General features: G+C 36.5%; 1 long non-coding RNA gene across 1 annotated transcript in view; it reads left to right on the forward strand.

Moving 5' to 3' along the window:
- The window catches only part of LOC114890171, a 234,915-nt gene that overhangs the window by 180,053 nt on the left and 36,550 nt on the right, over positions 1 to 18,312 (forward strand). The window lies entirely within an intron of this gene.

Below are 18,312 nucleotides of genomic sequence, written 5' to 3' on the forward strand. Positions count from 1 at the left end.
GAACCTAAGGAAAGTTTTCTACCAGACCTCACTCTGTATTATTGAATTTATAAATGCTGATTTTGTTCAGTGATTTAGTTGTTTTAAAAGGTTAAATGCTTGTAATTTATACACTTCCCAAGGCTGTAATTACCAAAAAGGCATTGAAACTCCTTCAGTTAGGGAATTTTTAATGAGTCGATGCATGATCCTCCTCTGAGATATCTTGAACTCAAAGGGAAGGAAGCAGGTGCAAAAAACCATGAGAGGGGCCAACTGAGTAACCTCTAGTAGAATCAGGATTGAAATGCATACCTCCCAAATCTCAGTGGCTCAGAAAAGCAAGATGGACTTGACAGCAAATGGAAGATAATTAATAGGAAGAGGAAACCTTGATGGTGTTGAGAAGCTAGTCATTAGCTATAGCAATTAAGTGCAGTTGTCATTACTCACAAAAGGGTAAGATACTTTACACAAGCAACGATTATTCAATAAAAGATAATTTTCTCTCGTGATTATGGTTGTGTGACAGGTTGTGTGCCATAGATCAGCTAAGATAAAGTGAAAGTGAGTAATTGTCTCAGCAGCTGTATTTCAAAACACATACCTTCTACCACAAGACTAATGTTGACAGCATCTATCCAATCCCACATATCCAAAGGAAAAGTGAACACATTTTACTCTCATCCCAACATGTGGTCTACACAATGTTAAACATACAGGTGCCTGAAAAAGGCTGTTTTTCATTTAAATAATGGAGAAACTAGAATTCTTATATCTTTAGTATTTTGATCTGAAGTCGGGCTTTTCATTTCTTACCTTAATTCTAGCAATATAGTTAAGTGAAGACTGAAAACAAGAACTTACAGAATTGCTCTAAAGTGAACTGTATTTGTCCATTAGCACAACATGTAATTGAAAGTTTTTCTTGACTGCACATAGATAGCTGTGAATATGCCATAAAAGCAAAGATGAGCAATTACGATAACAAGGTAGATTTAGTTCCATGTTGAGAGTTCATGTGTAATAATGCTTATGTAGCAAATTACAGGGAATCTGTTCTAAGATTTCTACAAAAACTTCAGAAACAATTTTTGGCCTTTTATAATCTATTTTACTAGCTTTAAATAAGTAAATGAATTATGCATCGACACATCTTGAAATGCTTATTACAGTATTTTGTCTACTTTGTTGAAACGTGATTAGATAAATCAGCTTTGAGTTCCTCTGATTTATGGTTTCAGCTGTTTACAAATTAAAATTCATTAGAAATGGGGCTTTTTAAAAAATTAATTAATTTGTTTTTATTTTTGTCTGTGTTGGGTCTTCGTTGCTGCGCACGGGCTTTCTCTAGTTGCAGCAAGCGGGGGCTACTCTTTGTTGCGGTGTGCGGGCTTCTCATTGTCGTAGCTTCCCTTGTTGCAGAGCATGGGCTCTAGAGCGCAGGTTCAGTGGTTGTGGCTCACTAGCTTAGTTGCTGCGCGGGCATGTGGGATCTTCCCAGACCAGGATTGAACCCGTGTCCCCTGAATTGGCAGGCGGATTCTTAACCACTGTGCCACCAGGGCAGCCCTGGGCCTAATTTATATATTGTAAAATCAGATTTAACTATCTACATGCCAGCTATTAGAATAGTAGTCTTGATTTTATAAAAGACTCTTGTATGGTGGTAAAGAGAACATCATATGGAAGAAGGCTGCCTGAGTTTGAATCCCTGCTCCTCTAATTATTAACAATGAAATCTTGGTCAGGTCATGCCTAATTATGCCTCTGTTTTTTCCCTCTGTAAAGTGAGCATAATAAAAGTACTTACCTTACAAAGATGTTGTACCAAATTAGTTAATATATGTAAAACCATTAGAATTGTACCCATTACAAGGTAAGAACTATAAAAGTCTCACCTTATATTATTGCAGCTCTGCCTCATATCATACACAGCTGGAGGCCAATACATGAGCAACAAATACAGGAAAAAAGATTGCAAGAAGTTAGATTTTGATACTAATAAAATAAAAATCTTATAAGATATACTTTGTAAAAAAGATTTCGAGAAAGCTCTCAGCTACCAAAAGAAGCACTATATCTAATCATTCAAATAACTTATTAAGACTAATAATTCCTTCCCTCAACTATTCACTAAAAACCTTTCCTTTAAGTTTTTAAAGTTTTCACACTTAAAATTCATGAAGACTAAGTTAAGCTGACTTACTTGAGAGTTTCTATTATATTATAAAACCAGTCATATGAAGAATAAAAAAGAGAACTTTAAATAAAGCAGTGGATAATATCCAAACTTTTAATTAGCTGTGATAATTGGGGAAAATGTATCCTGGATAATTAATGTTCACAGAAAAGTCTAAAAGCTCATTTTATTTAAGTCTCTTCTGTTTCCAAGTTTTTAATTTATTTTTGGTTGGAACTGCAAACTAAAAGCAAAGATACAGCTACTTCTCTGTTTTATACTTTTCTACCATGATTTTTATTAGCAAAGATAGAAATGGCCACGAAGTAAAGCTATGTGAGTTTTCGATGGTCTGTAATGATTGAATGATCTCTGAAATACATTCAAATTGGCTTCTGAAAACAAAGTTTGGGCTGATACAGACCTTAGTGTGAGTCTTGGCTATGCCATTTAACAACTATTTCATTTTGCACAGATTATTTAAACATTGTCAGCCTCAGTTTCCTCCTATGTCAAATAAAGATAATAGTATTTATTTATTACGATTGAGATTTAAATTAGATGATACATAAAAATACATAGTACATTTCTTGGCATAAATAATTCAATAATTGTGAGCTGCTATGGTGGTGGTGATGATGATGGGAATGATGGCTATTGGTTCTGCTCCACTAGTGCTTTGATCTTTAATCACTGATAAGCTTCCCTATTCTAATGTTTACTTCTATTTCTCTAAGTCTTCTTTCTCCTTTACAGGACCTTTCCCTATGTACCTCTTTTAAGTAAATATTCCTCAAAGATCTGTCTGGTTTCTATTCAACTTCTCACAATGCAATCTCTCCCAAGATATCTAAAATTCTTTACATCTTTAGATACTTTTTTCAGGTGGTTCAAAGGCCCTCTCTCTGGCCCTGACTTGTCTCCTGAGTTCCTCATCTGATTGGCACACTTCACAGAGATATCCCACCATTATTGCAACCAGTGATGTGCTGGTAAAGGCTCTCAAAAAAAATTCTTTGTAAGCATTTGCTAATTTCTATAGTGTAAATACTCTCATTATGACCTCTTTCAAGCTACTATCTTAACATCATTGAATGCAGACTTGGGAGAAGATGTGCGTGCTGGCTCCAACACAGCACTGGACTTTCCCCAACTTCTAATGCCCCAAATCAAATTCACCATCTTTGCTCCAGTCCTAGTTAATAGCACTTTATTCACCAATTTATCCAGGCTAGAAACATCAGTCAGCCTTAATGGAATATGAGGTATTCCTCAGTTGTCTTATACATACCCCTGTGACTTGGCTGGTGCTGCCGGCTCAGACTGGACTGTCTCACATGCTCATTGTGGAAACTCTTCTTCAAGTCTGAGCTCAAACATTGAATCCTTTGAAAGCCTTCCTCACTTGACTCTCCAGTTAGAAGTAGTCGTTTTTTTGCTCTGTAATCACACTAAGCGTTTTTTTTCTTTAAGTAGAAACATCTAGAGTTGGTTCATTAAAAGCAAACCCAGGTTTCTCAAGGTGAGTAAAGAAAGAAGGGCTTCACCTGTAGGCTGTGAAGATGGATCTGAAGTTCTGAGCTCTGATTCGCAGCCATTCACCTTCCTCTCAGGAGAATTTCATATGGGTTACAGCCAGCAGTGTGGGGACCTCAACAGGGATTCTTTCCCTTTAAACGTCTCAGTCTGAAGATAGATTTTTTACTTTTTTTCCTTAATTCTGTCAACACAGTCCAATCAAGACTGGAACTTTAAAACAAAGCATTCAAACAAACTCAAGAGAAACAGGAAGGAAACAAAGGGCAGTCAGACCATGTGGCTCACTCCAACTTGAAGGTTTGAGCTTATAAATAAAGCTAATCTTTCAAAAGCATTCATTTATTTTTAGTTTTTGTTATGCTAATTATAGCCTTCACCAAATACAGTATAAACTTCTATCTGCTACGACAGTGTTTTACTTGTCTCTAAACCGCTCATGCTGTAGCACTGTATTATGTATAATACACAACCTAACTCAACAATTTGTGAGCACAATTCATGAATGCATGACATGAGAACTTTGATTTCAAAGTTTAGCTTGAGAAGACTGTGACAGGTAACAGAATATTAATATGCCACTATGATGTGAATGTCCATATGTAAACTTTTGTGACCTTGTTTGACCTTAAATGGCATATAATAAATAATTTTATTTTTGCCTCTTTCTATGTTTCTTCTGAAGAAAGAAAAATCGATCAATGTACACTATTCAAAACACACACTAATCTATTAAAGGGAGATAACTTTTAGCCTTTCTTTGTCCTTCCGGAAACACTGAGAGCTGTCCTTAATTTGCAGGCAATTGCTCTGAAGAATCCAACCTCAGATTGACATTAGGATTGTGGAAGAAGTATTTGTCCTTTGAACTTTATTTCAAAACATCTGAAAACGTAGATGGCATATTTTTCTTAACTGCAGAGCCTTGAACTTCTGGGACAAAAGAGGAAGAGAGTTGTAGCAAAGACTGTGATTAATCCTTAACCTAGAAGACAAACTGGCCAGACATGGATGCATGTGCTAGTTGAGCTTTTTCAGACTTGCTCCTCGTTGCATAAACACTTCCATTCTGTCCATCAGACCCACCCATCTCTCTCTAGTAGAAACCAGTAAATCATGCTGAATCCTGAGTAGGCCATTGTGATCTTTACCTTTTCAAGGTCTATCTATTGCTTTTGCCTCTGATCACCTTTTCTTTGCCTCCTGCCTGTTTGCCTGACATCACTGTCTACCAGGCATCTGGATAGGGAAATAGGTTTAGAAGGAGATTTGGAATGGAGTGGTCTTTTGGAAATCATTAGGCAAGAATTCAGGAGACCTGGTTCGGTTTTAGTTCTAACTGCTTTTGAGTAGCTATGGACCTTGAATAAACCCCATTATGTTTCTGGATATAATTTATAAAATTATTGAACTGTAATAAATAGTATTCATGAATTTGTACTATTCTTATATGTTAAGGTTCTATGTAGGTTGCTTTTTTTAAAAACTAGACTTTTAGTGATATATACAATGCACTAATAAGCACAGAGGTAGATATAGTACAATAACAAGAAATTAACAGGATCAAAACAGTTGATAGGGGAAGAGAGGAAAATAGGGAAGAAGATATAGACCTAGGTACAGTGATGGGTAGCCTTGCCTTCCAGATTTGTCACGTAAAACTAATTTTGCACAAAGGAAATGGTGTTAAGGGGCAGAATGTGCTGATAATTGATAGTGTTACTTAGTTATAGACATTGGTTGGTTGCTATTTTACACTGATAATGTCTGCTTCAGTGTTTTACTTTTAGTCTGTGTCTTTTGCTTCACTTTTTATTTATAACTTTTCTTTACAATTAAAAAAATTAAAACATGCAGTGAAGAAAAAGTATAAAATAACAATTATACCATTACCCAGAATCATTTTGTCACACTTTTGGAATTCTAATGTTTATTTTTATTATTTTTACATGATGTATGTATTAGTTTGTGTTTTTTCAGAAGAAGATCCTAAGGCAATAATTTGAGTGCAAATAGTTTATTTGAGTGGAGCAGGGGACACCAGGTGCAGGGCAGCTGGATAGTTGGAGAAGGGAAAGCAGCTAAGAAAGACTACTTTAGTCAGTCCATTTCTATGGTGGGTAACTGGAATTCATCCCGTGGAAAGACTCTGGAAAATGGTAAAAAGACACAGGTCGCAATGATTCTGCTGAAGTTCAAGGGGGCTGGTTTTAGGGCTGCTGGGGGTGGATGTTAATCTCTCAGTACCTCTGGATCATTTTCCATGTGTAGAAGGGCTACAGTAGCCTTCCACAGTTGAGCGGAAATGGCACTTGGGCACAGAAATGTGGATAATGGTAGTAGGGAGTCAGCTGGAGCACACAAAAGGGTTAGACAGATATGGGTGGAGTACAGACAATGTCTATTATATCACCGAATTTTTTAGGTAAATCAATTAATTTTTTTATAAAGATGAAACATGTTTACCTTAGAAAAATTAAAATGATACAAATATTTTAAAATCATTCTAAATTTGACCATCTGGTAGTAGTCCTCAATATGTTTAGATGAACACCATTCTTGTTAAATAAGTAAGTGTGTGTGTGTGTGTGTGTGTGTATCTGTGTGCATGTGCGCATATGTGTGTAGAGAGAGAAATTCAGTGAATTCTTCATTTCAGGAAAAATTTTTTATGTCGACTGAAAGAAAAATGCACAAAGAAAAATGTAAAAGTTGCAAGGTAAGTTTCATTCTGGGACCTAACTGAGGACTATAGCCTGGGAGACAGCCTCTCAGGTAGCTCTGAGGAATTACTCCAAAGAGGTAAGGGAGGTGCCAGGATGTATATGAATTTTCTGCTGGAAAAAAAATCATGCAGTCGAATATCAAAAGATTACTCCTAATCACAAAGAACAGACATCTCAAGTTAATGATTTTAGTGCTTTTCTAAGTATGGAAAGATGCAAGAATCTGGGGTCGCTGAAGTTTTCCTTCGATAAGCATCTTAGCTATCTAGGGGCCAGTATATCCAAAGCACAGAAGACCTGTTTTTCTTCATTGTGTATTCCCCTCAGGGTGCACTTGTCAGTAGGTAGGTGACTGCAGTGTCTTGTGGCTTGATTCTTGTAGAACTGGAATAGCAGGCAGCATTCTTTTCTTTACAGATACATCTGCTTTTCTTTGGTCAGATTCCTTATTTAAGGAGTGCTGTATAGTCATATGTTGGATTTTATTTGTCTTCAATATCTATTAGCCATCCTGTGATAGCTTAAAAATTTTTTTTGCCTCTTTCCTATTCATTTATTAAAATTATCTCAAACTTTTCTTCTACATCAGTATTTCAATTTTTAGTGAAGTTTATTTTTTACCTTGCCTTCTTTAATTTACTTATTTCTGTGATTATGTTTATAGCCTTCTTTTATTTTCTTAAATCTACACGTCCCCTTTTCCTCTATTTTTATTGCTCATCATCTTATCTTTGAGCTCTTGAATTCATGTTCTCACTAGGTTATTCTCTAAGGTAAGATCATTGCGATGAATTTTCTTGTGCTTTGAAGTGTGTTTTGTTTCACATTTTTTCCTTTGAAAGTCACATTCCTTTCTTGCTTGCTTTCTTCCTCTTTTCTGCATATTTTGTTTTGCTCTGATACGTTTGCTTATTTGCCACGGCACTTTCTTTCACACTGTTCATAATTGAGCAGTTCTATTTAGACATTTTTTCTGAAATAATGTGAGTACACTCATGATTCTTCCTAGTATAGCTGAACCAAGTTTCTTTTGCCCTTCTAGCTACTGTTTAAGAGATATTTTGTCTTCTATTCATTTTCAGTAGATGGATAGAATGACAAGGATGGCATAAGAACTCAGTTGAAGTGGTATGCAGTCTTTATAATACCATGGCTCTGGTCTCTCTTCTGAGATGTCATTAAATATGCTACAGAAGGAGTCAAACCATCTAGTTTGGTACATACATTCTTATGGGGGGCTATACTTGGGTTTCATACTATTTCCTCAATTCAGTGTTTTTACCTCACTTTTCTAGGATAGTAATAGTTCAGCTTTTTGGCTTCAGGATAGAAAAGTTAATATGTCAGTTTACTCTCTCTTAAATTCAAAAGTGCTTAGCTATTGATATTTTTCAAACTACATCTTTAGGTGGAAGAATACCCAAGAATTGACTGGGGTAATTTACTTGTAATGAAATATATGGTTATATGCCATCCATGATGGTGCTTGTAATTGGGTGAGCCAGTTTTGGGTTTCTTTTAACCTTCATGACAGGTCAAAAGAGTTTGCTATACTACCATTTTAAGGCTTTGCTTGTTTTTTTCTGGTATTATTTTAGAATGACCTTCAATCAGTCAATATTCAGACCTGTTTTTATTGAAATATAGTTGATTTACAATATTATATTAGTTTCAGGTGTACAACACAGTGATGCAATATTTTTATAGATAAAACTCCATTTAAAGTTATTACAAAATAATGACTATATTTTCCTGTGTTGTACTTTGTCGCTTATTTATTTTATACATAGTAGTTTGTACTGCTCAATCTCCTACCCCTCTCTTGCCCCTCCTCCTTCCCTCTCTCTACTGGTAAACACTAGTTTGGTCTGTATATCTGTAAGTCTGTTTCTGTTATATTCATTTGTTTGTTTTATATTTTAAGTTCCACATATAAGTGATAACATAGAGTATTTGTCTTTCTCTGTCTGACTTATTTATTAAGTATAATACCATCTAGGTCTATCCACATTCCAAATGGCAGAATTTCATTCTTTTTTATGGCTGAGTAGTATTCCATTGTATGTATACACTACATCTTCTTTATTCATTCATCTGTTGATGGACTCTTAGGTTGCTTCCATATCTTGGTTATTGTAAATAATGCTGCTATGAACATTGGGGTGCATGTATCTTTTGGAATTACTGTTTTCAGATTTATTCTTGAATGATACTAATAAATTATATAATTACAAATTTTAAAAATTCTTACAATACATGGAAAGAATTCTTGTATTGGAGAAGTTAAACTATCTGGGCATTATGATAATTTCCAGTTAATTTATTTTATAATTCTAAATAAGTATATTGTGATATATAATATGTAACTTAGAAATAGGACAATCAAAGATGACCTCTAAGAATACTATCAAACTCAATAAGCATAAAAGTAAACAAAAGGTATCTGTATCAGTCAAAATCCATAGCAGGTGGAAAAAAATAATTGAACAATATTTAATATAATAGTTAACAAAAAGACAAGGGAACAAGGGATTATGAGGCACCTTGACTCAGGGACTAGGAGCAGTGGGCTAGTGTTATGACCCCTAAATTGGAATGGGCAAGAGAAGGAAGGCTTACAGACGAGGTGTTGGCCATGTGAAGAGGCCGCACCTTACAGGGATGAAAACATTCACAACTGAAACCTTAGAAACGGGGAGGAAGAGACTCTGATCCTTTTCTCTTTCCAACTTCTAATGTCCCGCCAATGCCTCCCATTGAACAAACCCACAGAAAACCAGAGGGTGGGAGGCTAGTGTTGAAAAGAGGAGAGGTTGATCTCCTGGGGCTTAGTAAGGCAGGAAAGAGTGGGGAATGGATCTGGAGGGACAAATGGAGGCCAGCCAGGACAACATCCTACCCTGATTCTGTCTTTAAAGATCATTTAAAGAGCAGGAATGAGCTCTTTAGCTATAGAAGTAAGGGCCATAATTTTCTGCAATTTCATAAACTTACAAAGCCAATCATGTACAATTTGTAAAATGAAATTGTTTCATGTATGTTCTACATATGTAGGCACTCACATACAGAGTTGTTCCTACTACTTTCATAACTAACGTTTCTTGAGTGCCACATGCAAGGAACTTTTCCAACGGCTTTATGTGCATTTACTCATTTACTCCTTAGTAGTAGGTACTATCATCCCCATTTTGCAGGTGAAGAAACAGAAGCTAAGCTACGTTGCCTCAGGTTAATAACATGAAGTGGGCTTCTAAGCTGGGATGCTAACTCAAGCATCTGGCACCAGAGCAGTTCTCTGTAACTACCATCCCTGCAAGAAGTCTATGCTGTGAGCACACAGACTCATTAGCTGCTTAATTTTGGAGTCCCCTGGGTTTTTGTGTCATTCTTATTACACTTGAATAATAACTACTCAGTTGGCAAAGTAACTTAATCTGAAAGAAATGACCCACTTCCCAAACTCTGCACATAAAGTCTGAGAATCAGATTCCAAGATGTACTGTGTCAGAAGGGAACTTAGCCAATCCTCTCTTTAGTTGTGACCAGAACAGTCCCCTCTCTAACCTCATTAGCATCTTGCTGATTCATTTACTAGAACAGATGTAACTCCTGTTTTGTAAGCTTAAAAACCATCATCCTGGGGCTTCCCTGGTGGCGCAGTGGTTGAGAGTCCGCCTGCCGATGCAGGGGACGCGGGTTCGTGCCCCATCCGGGAAGATCCCACATGCCGCGGAGCGGCTGGGCCCGTGAGCCATGGCCGCTGAGCCTGCGCATCTGGAGCCTGTGCTCCGCAACGGGAGAGGCCACAGCAGTGAGAGGCCCGCATACCGAAAAAACAAAAAAAACAAAACAAAAAAATCCTCCTGAAATACTGCACAGCTCCTGAATGGTGGCCCTATGAAGATATTTTGCATCAGACATGATTCTAATAGCAATGTATGGCAACTCTATCACAGGGAAAGAAATCTAAGTTTCTTCCTATGAAATGGAATAAAGAAATGGAGATTTTTGTAAAAGAAGTAATGATTTCAGCAGCTTCCGAGAGTGAAACTAGGAATTAAGTACAACCACATATAATTTCTCTCTTTAAATTGAAGGTCAATTTGTTAGTTAACCCAGGCTGCCGAAACAAAATACCATAGGTTACATGGCTTAAACAACAGAAATACATTTTCTAACAGTTCTGGAGGCTGGAAATTCAAGATCAGGGCACGTGGTTGGTTCTGAAGAGAGTTCTCTTCCTGGCTAGCAGATGTGCTCACATGGCCTTTCCTCAGTGTGTGCCTGTTCTTGAAAAGAGAGAAAGATCTCTTCCTCTTCTCATCAGGTCAACAATTCTATCCAATTAGAACCCCATCCTTACGGAACTCATTTAACTTTAATTACTTCCTAAAAGCCCTATCTCCAAATATTGTCACACTGGAGGTTAGGGCTTCAACATATGAATCTGGGGGGCACATTCAGTCCATAACAGGAAACTACTTTTTTCCCAACTAGATTAGTAAAATAAAATTATTCTGGACTTTATTCAAGAATAATTTCATCACAGCACATTTATATTTAAAATAGAAATAATAACCCAAGAAAGTTTCTTAAAAAATAAACCAGCGATTACTGCTTTATGAATTTCTAAATGTAGGCTATAACATAGAATTCTATTAGCATTCTTAGCTTACTTCAAATTAAACTGATGTCATATAGTTTCTAAAATAGATTGGACATGAAATTGCAAGGATAATCAATATTTCCCTTAACGTTGCCTCCTTCCCCAGTCAATGTAAATGCAGATGACTATGGTAATTGGGGTGAGTGGGAGGAGGTGAAGATTATATTGTGTCCCTTCCTTTGGAGCTTCTGTTCTATTTGCTTAGGGCAGTGAATCAGGGCCACCGTTAACTGAGGGAAAAAATGATATGTTAGTGCAGTTGTGTCAAAAAGACTTAAGGTTCAGATGAATACAATCAACCCACAATTCCCACCATCCCTCAAATGAGTTACTTCACTTGTCCACCTATAAGAGGCTTGGTGGTGTTCTTATATTACTTATATCCACTCTGAGTTCCTTTAGATATGGCACTTAACCAGATTTCTTAGGAACACTAATATCTGGGAGTAATAGGGTACAGCGGTTTAGGGGCATAATTGCTCCAGGTCCTATGCAATTCCGAAGACAGCCATACTGCCTCAGAAGGCTGGTGAGTGAAGAGATTTATGAGCGTGGATAGTTGAGATACATTTTTACATGACAAACTATGCCTTTCACTTAACAACTTATATATAACTTTATGCAACCTTCTAGACTTCAATTTACTTATTTATAATATAGGTCTAATAATAGTACCTAATAGCATTATGGTATTGTAAATATGTATATATGATGTATATTTGTATCCACGTATGTATGTGTGTATCTATCTAGAGGGAAAGATCCTTTCAATTGGGACTGCTTAATAAGAGTTGGTTGTTCTTATTTCTTTTGAGTTGGGGTTATAATTTCTGTTTAAATCTCTTTAGATAGATATTTTTATCACTGGTCCAATTTAATTAAATTTCTATGTATTTTTGAAGGGCAAAAGCAAGAATAATTTTGAAGTTATAGAAGAAAGTATAAAATTAATTTATAAAATTCGATTGGGCTGGCAAATTAGCTAAGGTTGCAATATATGTCTTATCTGGCTCTGATTTCTTTAATGAGTAAAAATGACCTTCTTTGAACGTAAGACTGAATCTGAAAGAAAATCACATGCTTTCAACTACAATACTGAAAATAAACTTATAATACTAAAATAAATCATCCCATTTTCTATTTAACAATGCACTTGATCACCAAGATGTTTTCCCCTTTTTTAAAATGGAGAAAGAATATGCTACATGACTATATGAATACTAATAAAAACCCAGTGACAGTCTGAGCTGTCATCATTGTCAGGTGGTCAGATAAAATGCTTTACAGTGCCCCTTGGATTACCTATTTAAACAATGTGATATGTACGCCAACGGTGTACGTGTTCGATACTGAAGGATTGCCATTGGTTGTAAAAGCAAATTCAAAATTATGATTTTAAAACAATCACAAACTGACAGAAAAGTTGGAAGTAACAGTACAGGAAACTTTTTATTTTCCTGAACCATTTAGGACAAGTTGCCAACCTGATATCCAATTACCCCAGAATACTATGAATGTATTGATATGTTTCTTACAAACAAGGACCTTTTCCTATACAACTGTAATACAACCAGTGAAATCAAGAAGTTAGCACAAAAACATTACTAACATTTAATCCTCAGACCCTGTTTAACTTTCACCAGTTGTCCCGATAATGATCTTTATAGTAAAAGGATCTGGCTTAGAATTACAGGGTACATTCCGTTGTCAGGTCCTTTTACTCTCCTTTTCCCGGAACAATCACCTATCTTTCTTTGACCATCACGATCTTGACACTTGAAATTTAAAGGCCAGCTATTTTGTAGAACGTTCTTATGTTTTGCAGAATGTTTGGGTTTGTCTGATATTTCCTTGTGTTTAGATTCAGATTGTATATCTTCGGCAGGAATATCACAGGAGGAATGCTGTGTTCTTCTTGTTGCAGTTGGCACACAATTTTGATTAGTTCCATTACCAAAGAAGTTCACTAAATTAAGGTGGAGTCTGCAAAGCATCTCCACTATAAAGTTAGTTTTCATTTTAGTAATCAATAAGTGTTGTGTGGGCTGGTGCTTTGAAACTGGGTTATTATTCCTCATCGAACTTTCAGCTTGTTCATTTACTTATTTGTATCTCCACGGACTCATGGTTTTCTATATTATTCAGTGGGTTATAGTTGTTCTTCGCCATTTTTACTTATTTTGGTATCTGTATTGATCCTGATTGGGCCATGCAGGGACAACCACTCCTATGGACACCCTCGTCACTCTCCTTAAGCTTTTACAGACCGCGCCCAGCTGCCCTTCTGCACAGATGCCCTCTCAATCCACTGGGGCTCTGGCACCCCGATCTGGACCACTGCAACTCCCTCAGACTGGCATGGATGCCTGCCTCACTCTGTTCCACCTAATGGCTTTAGGAAGGAAAGGGTGAAAGGAGTGGAGGGAAGGAGAGGGAAAATGAGCCAGAGTTACAATTTTATAATAAGTAGTGTAGCTTCAAAATTCTGCAACTTAAAAAAAAATGTTTTTTTCCTCTGATGCTTTCTCAATTTCATATAAGGAAAACATCAAGTCACCCTCAGGCAATTCAAATCTCTATTTGAGCATAGTGGTCAGATATTTATTTTAAATTTCTTTTAAATAAATCTCTGTGCTTGTCCATGGCTGCCTCCTGAGTCTGCATTAAAGCACATTGAGGGAGGAGCTAGTCCTTTGAAGGAGAGAAGACTAATGATGGATTTCTGAAAGGCTTCTTTCAGAAGCTTTACAAGTATGCAATTTAAAGTGTCTGTTCACTAAAGAAAATAATAGAGCATGGAATATATGAAAGATCTTTTTGATTATGGGTGAAAAAAACATTCCCTTTTAAGGATATAGAGCTGTTATTGTGAAACTGACTTGGGACCTGTACATTTTCTGCTGTTCAAATATAAACTTTAACCCCGATCTGACCTCAGTGAGGTATATACTGTTGAAGAAATCTGTCTACACACTTGGAGAAAATGTCCAGACAGGAGGGAGCCCAGCTGAGTGAACTCAGCTTTCTAAAGGCTCCCACTGCCTAAATGATCTGTAGTGCTATCTGGTATTCAAAACCTGTACTACCTTGTGATATCTCTTCTACTGCTGTTTCATATTAATTCTCCTGCATGTAAACATTTTATATGTTTCTGCTTTGCTTCATCAGCTAGGCTGTAAACAACTTGATTATACAGATGCTACATTTAATGAATTTTTCCTGGATATCATCCAAAATACAGTAGGCGTGTAACTGTTTGTAGAATGAATCAATGGTCCAATCCATCAATTAATTAACTCAAGTACCTGGCATTAACCATACTTTAAAAACATTTTTCCACCCTAAAAGTCCATGGGTTTGGGTTTTCAAGAGAGAAAAAAAATCTCTTGCTTTTAATGATCCCATTTTCATTGTTATAGATTCTGTAACTTAAAAGAAAAAATCAGTTGTCTCCTGTATTTTCCCAATATCGTTTAAGAAAACCATCATGTTGTTCTTAGGCAATTCATCCCTCTACTTGCACATATGATCAGAAATTGCTAGAGCAGGTGAGAGATTTCCCCATATTCGTAAAAAAGTCAAGGAACAATTTTAAAGTGGAATAGTCCTACTCTGCCCCAAGGAAAATTCTTCGACATCATCAGATATTTGGTACCGTTAATGGAAGAGCATTACCGATGTCTTGAGGCAAATACATAGCTTCCCCAATCCCAGAGTTTGTCTGTTTTTTCAACTTGCTTTAGGTATACCGGTTATCTTTAACAAGGAGTTCAACAAATCTTAAGTGTATTGTTATTTCGTTGGCGACAAATAGAACACCTCTCCAGAACATGAGTTAGGTATACCTTTCAGTGTCAGCAAATGCCATTTTGAGAAAATGCTATATTTCTCCTCCTGAAGACTAGCGCTTTACACACATTTGGAAGGTGTTAGTGATAAGCAGTAATATGGCATCTCTTAGATACAGCCTGAAGAAGGCGAGTATTTTACATAAAAATATTGAAAGTATAACAACAAATATTTTGTGCTGCTTCTTTCTAAACGTACTGTTTTACTACCAGTATATACTAAAACCAGTAATTGCACTAGATGATGACTCGAGGATTTAATATAAGAAAACAGAAATTACACCCCCATCACTTCCCTGCTTAGACCCTCTAACCCTCTTACCAGGGTCTACCAGGCCAGGCATTATGTGGCCCTCCCAGCCCACTGCTCCCTGAGCTCGTCTCTTACTACTCACTCCTCTGTTTCTTTACCTGTTCCAGCCCCTAGGAGAGCCAAGCTAGTTTCTGCTTTTGTGCCTGTTCTTTCACTCTTCTCTCTGCTTGGAGCTGCTGGTAACCCAAAGTACCACTTGGTAGGTGTGAAGAGAGTTTTTTGTATCAGCTCCTTCCATCTCAAATAAGTATGCACTATAACTAAACAGTAAAACAGTGTGTTTTCTCTTCAAATGTCACTTCCAAAAAAGTCCCCTCAAACTTCTTCCAATCAGATTGCTGCCTCTTTATAGGAATTCTGGAATCTCCTGTCTAAAAGGTCTTCTCCTGTTTCTCTGCAGAGCTGGCTCCACATCTTTCAAGGCTCAGGTCAAATGCCAGCCCTTCCGAGAGGCATAATCTCACATTCTTCTTCCCCACTCTTGTCACTCTTTCCTTACTGTATTCTATACTGTTTTTATTTTCTTCATAGCATGTGTAACTTTCTGAGATGAATTTATCTTCATTGGTGTCTACTCATCATTTCTATTTTTGCAGTAGACTGTAAACACAATGGGAGCAGGAATTGTGCCTGTTTTTTCCCCTACTATATCCCCAGCTCTCAGTGGTGCCTGATACACAGTAGGCACTCAAAATCTACCTATTGAATGCAGAAAAAATTATTTCTTTGCTTGAAAAAATTGGATACTTGGCCCAATTCTGAACCAGATGACTCTAGCAATCATATTTAGCAATCATATGACAATTTCAACTGCCCTCTCACCAGTATTTCTTCAGAATATTTAAATCTTGCTCTATTTATAACAAGACACTTTTAAATAAAAACAAATGAGTAGGCTGGAAAACACAAAATTATATTTATTAGAGCCCCACTTTTGGACCCAATTAATCAAAAGAGGAAGTCAATCAATTCCCCATCCCCTTTCTCAGGCTTGGTGAATAGCTCCACCATTTGCACCATTCATTGCTCAAGCTAGAAATTTGAGAGTCATATGAGGTCTCCCTCATGCCCTCCATCTTCAATGAGTCCTATTGCTCATGCCTCCTATTAATATTTTCTGGTCATTCACAAGGGCACCCACTCAAAAGTTCTGGTCTCATCATGTCTCAACTAGTGTGCACTCAATATATTTTGTTGAATTTGAAATATTCCCTATTTGGGCTTTAAAATCCAAAATTTTCATACTTTAAAATGTAGTTTAAATTTCTCATCTTTTTGCAGTATTTTTAAAGGAAGAGTCGTAGTGAAAAATCAAAGACAGTTCTAGATATCATTAGTAAAATGTACAAACCTTTAGGCAAATAGATGTCAAGTATAACTTAATTTTTAAGAAAAATACAGTTTTTTTAATCCAAAAGGTCAAAGAGATCTCTGAGATACATTAGTGTTCAAAGAATTTGAACGATTTTTCTAAATGGTATCAAATATAATTGCAAAAAATGTTTAATTTAAGCTTTTATTTGTTATAGATTTGGAAACTGTGAAGTTTCTTCAGTTTTGTACTGAAGAACATATTCTGCTGTTAGCGAGCAATGTACTATTTTCAGAATTCTTGTCTAATATTCCTAAAACAAACAGTTGAAAGAGAAAATTACTTGAGGGTACTTTTCATGACAAAGGCAGACTTAATTTTACGTAATATTGGAAAAAATAATAGTAGCAATATGGAGCTAAATGCACTATGGGAAATTGTTCAAGTGGTGTGATTAGGCAGTTTCATAGTATTATCACTTGCATATAATCAACTCTAGTTTCACTCCAAATTTTTTTTAAAGAAATTTTGAAACTTCTAGATATTTGTGCTATTAAATATTATCATTATTTTTATTTACTTGCTCTTTTGGCGGATCAAAAGAGATTCATGAACACTTCTGATGTGAATTAAATATATAGAAGACAAGGAACTACTTGAAATACTTTACAAATTTACATTAAAATGAGCTTAAAAAATCCACTGTTGTCATTTCATTTTTTTTTTTTTTTTGAAATTCACAAGCAGAGTTTACTTTTTAAATTGCTAAATGCCTAATAAAGTGAATATTTTCTTATTATGGAGAAAAACTTCAATATAAGATTAATACTACTTTCAGTAGTTGATTTTAAAACTGAGGAGATGTGAAAAGAAACACAGCAATCTACAAGTTAAGATTTGCTGTGCCATATAATGGAATTTGACAAGGCTGAAAAGATTTCAAGTCCTAATGAGTACTGTATGAACGCTAACAGGAATACCATGGGGAATGGCTGCGCTTGCCAGAATTGGATTTTGAAGCAGCAGGAATAATATATCCTGGCAACCAGGGTCTGCCTGTTCTTTTAGAATTTGAGATTTGAACAACAGCAGTATAAACAAAGACATACTCAACAACATCACACTTCAGAATCAATACACTGTGCTACTTGACCTTTCAGGGCCACTGGTTCTGTTGACCCATCCCTGAGAACTCAATGTTTCTTAATATTTCATTCTTGACCCTCTGCCCTCTGGCTTACTTCCTCTCCTCTCTAATCCTCTCCTTTTTGTTCAGTCCATCTCTTGTCTCCCTCGAAACTCATTCTCTTTCCTCATTTACCCCTGCTTGTAACTACTTCTTTATGGGTTTCTTAGATGCTGTTATTTCCTCCTTCCCTTCTTTGCTTCCCTGGATAGTCTATCCTGGTCTCCTGAGTCCTTTTAGTTTGACTCCAAGCCTCTCAAGTTTCCCTCTCCCTACAGCTGATTCCATTGACCATCTCAGGCAGCCTCTGCCCAATTCCACTTCCTAGGTTCCCAGCCTCACTCTCCAGCATTACTATTCGTTGAGCACTTACTAAGTGCCAGGCAGTTGTACAGAGTTTCAAATAAATGATCTCATTCATACCTCACAAGAACCCAATGAGATGGGTATCACTCACTCTATTTTTGGATGAGAAAACTGAGGCTCAGAAAGGTTAAGTATCTTGCCCAATTTCTCATGCTCAATAATTGTCTGTGCTAGGATTTGAACCCCATTGAGTCTCAC

The sequence above is a fragment of the Monodon monoceros genome, unplaced genomic scaffold (assembly GCF_005190385.1).
Source record: "Monodon monoceros isolate NGI ecotype Baffin Bay Population unplaced genomic scaffold, NGI_Narwhal_1 Super_Scaffold_11, whole genome shotgun sequence".
NCBI lineage: Eukaryota > Metazoa > Chordata > Mammalia > Artiodactyla > Monodontidae > Monodon > Monodon monoceros.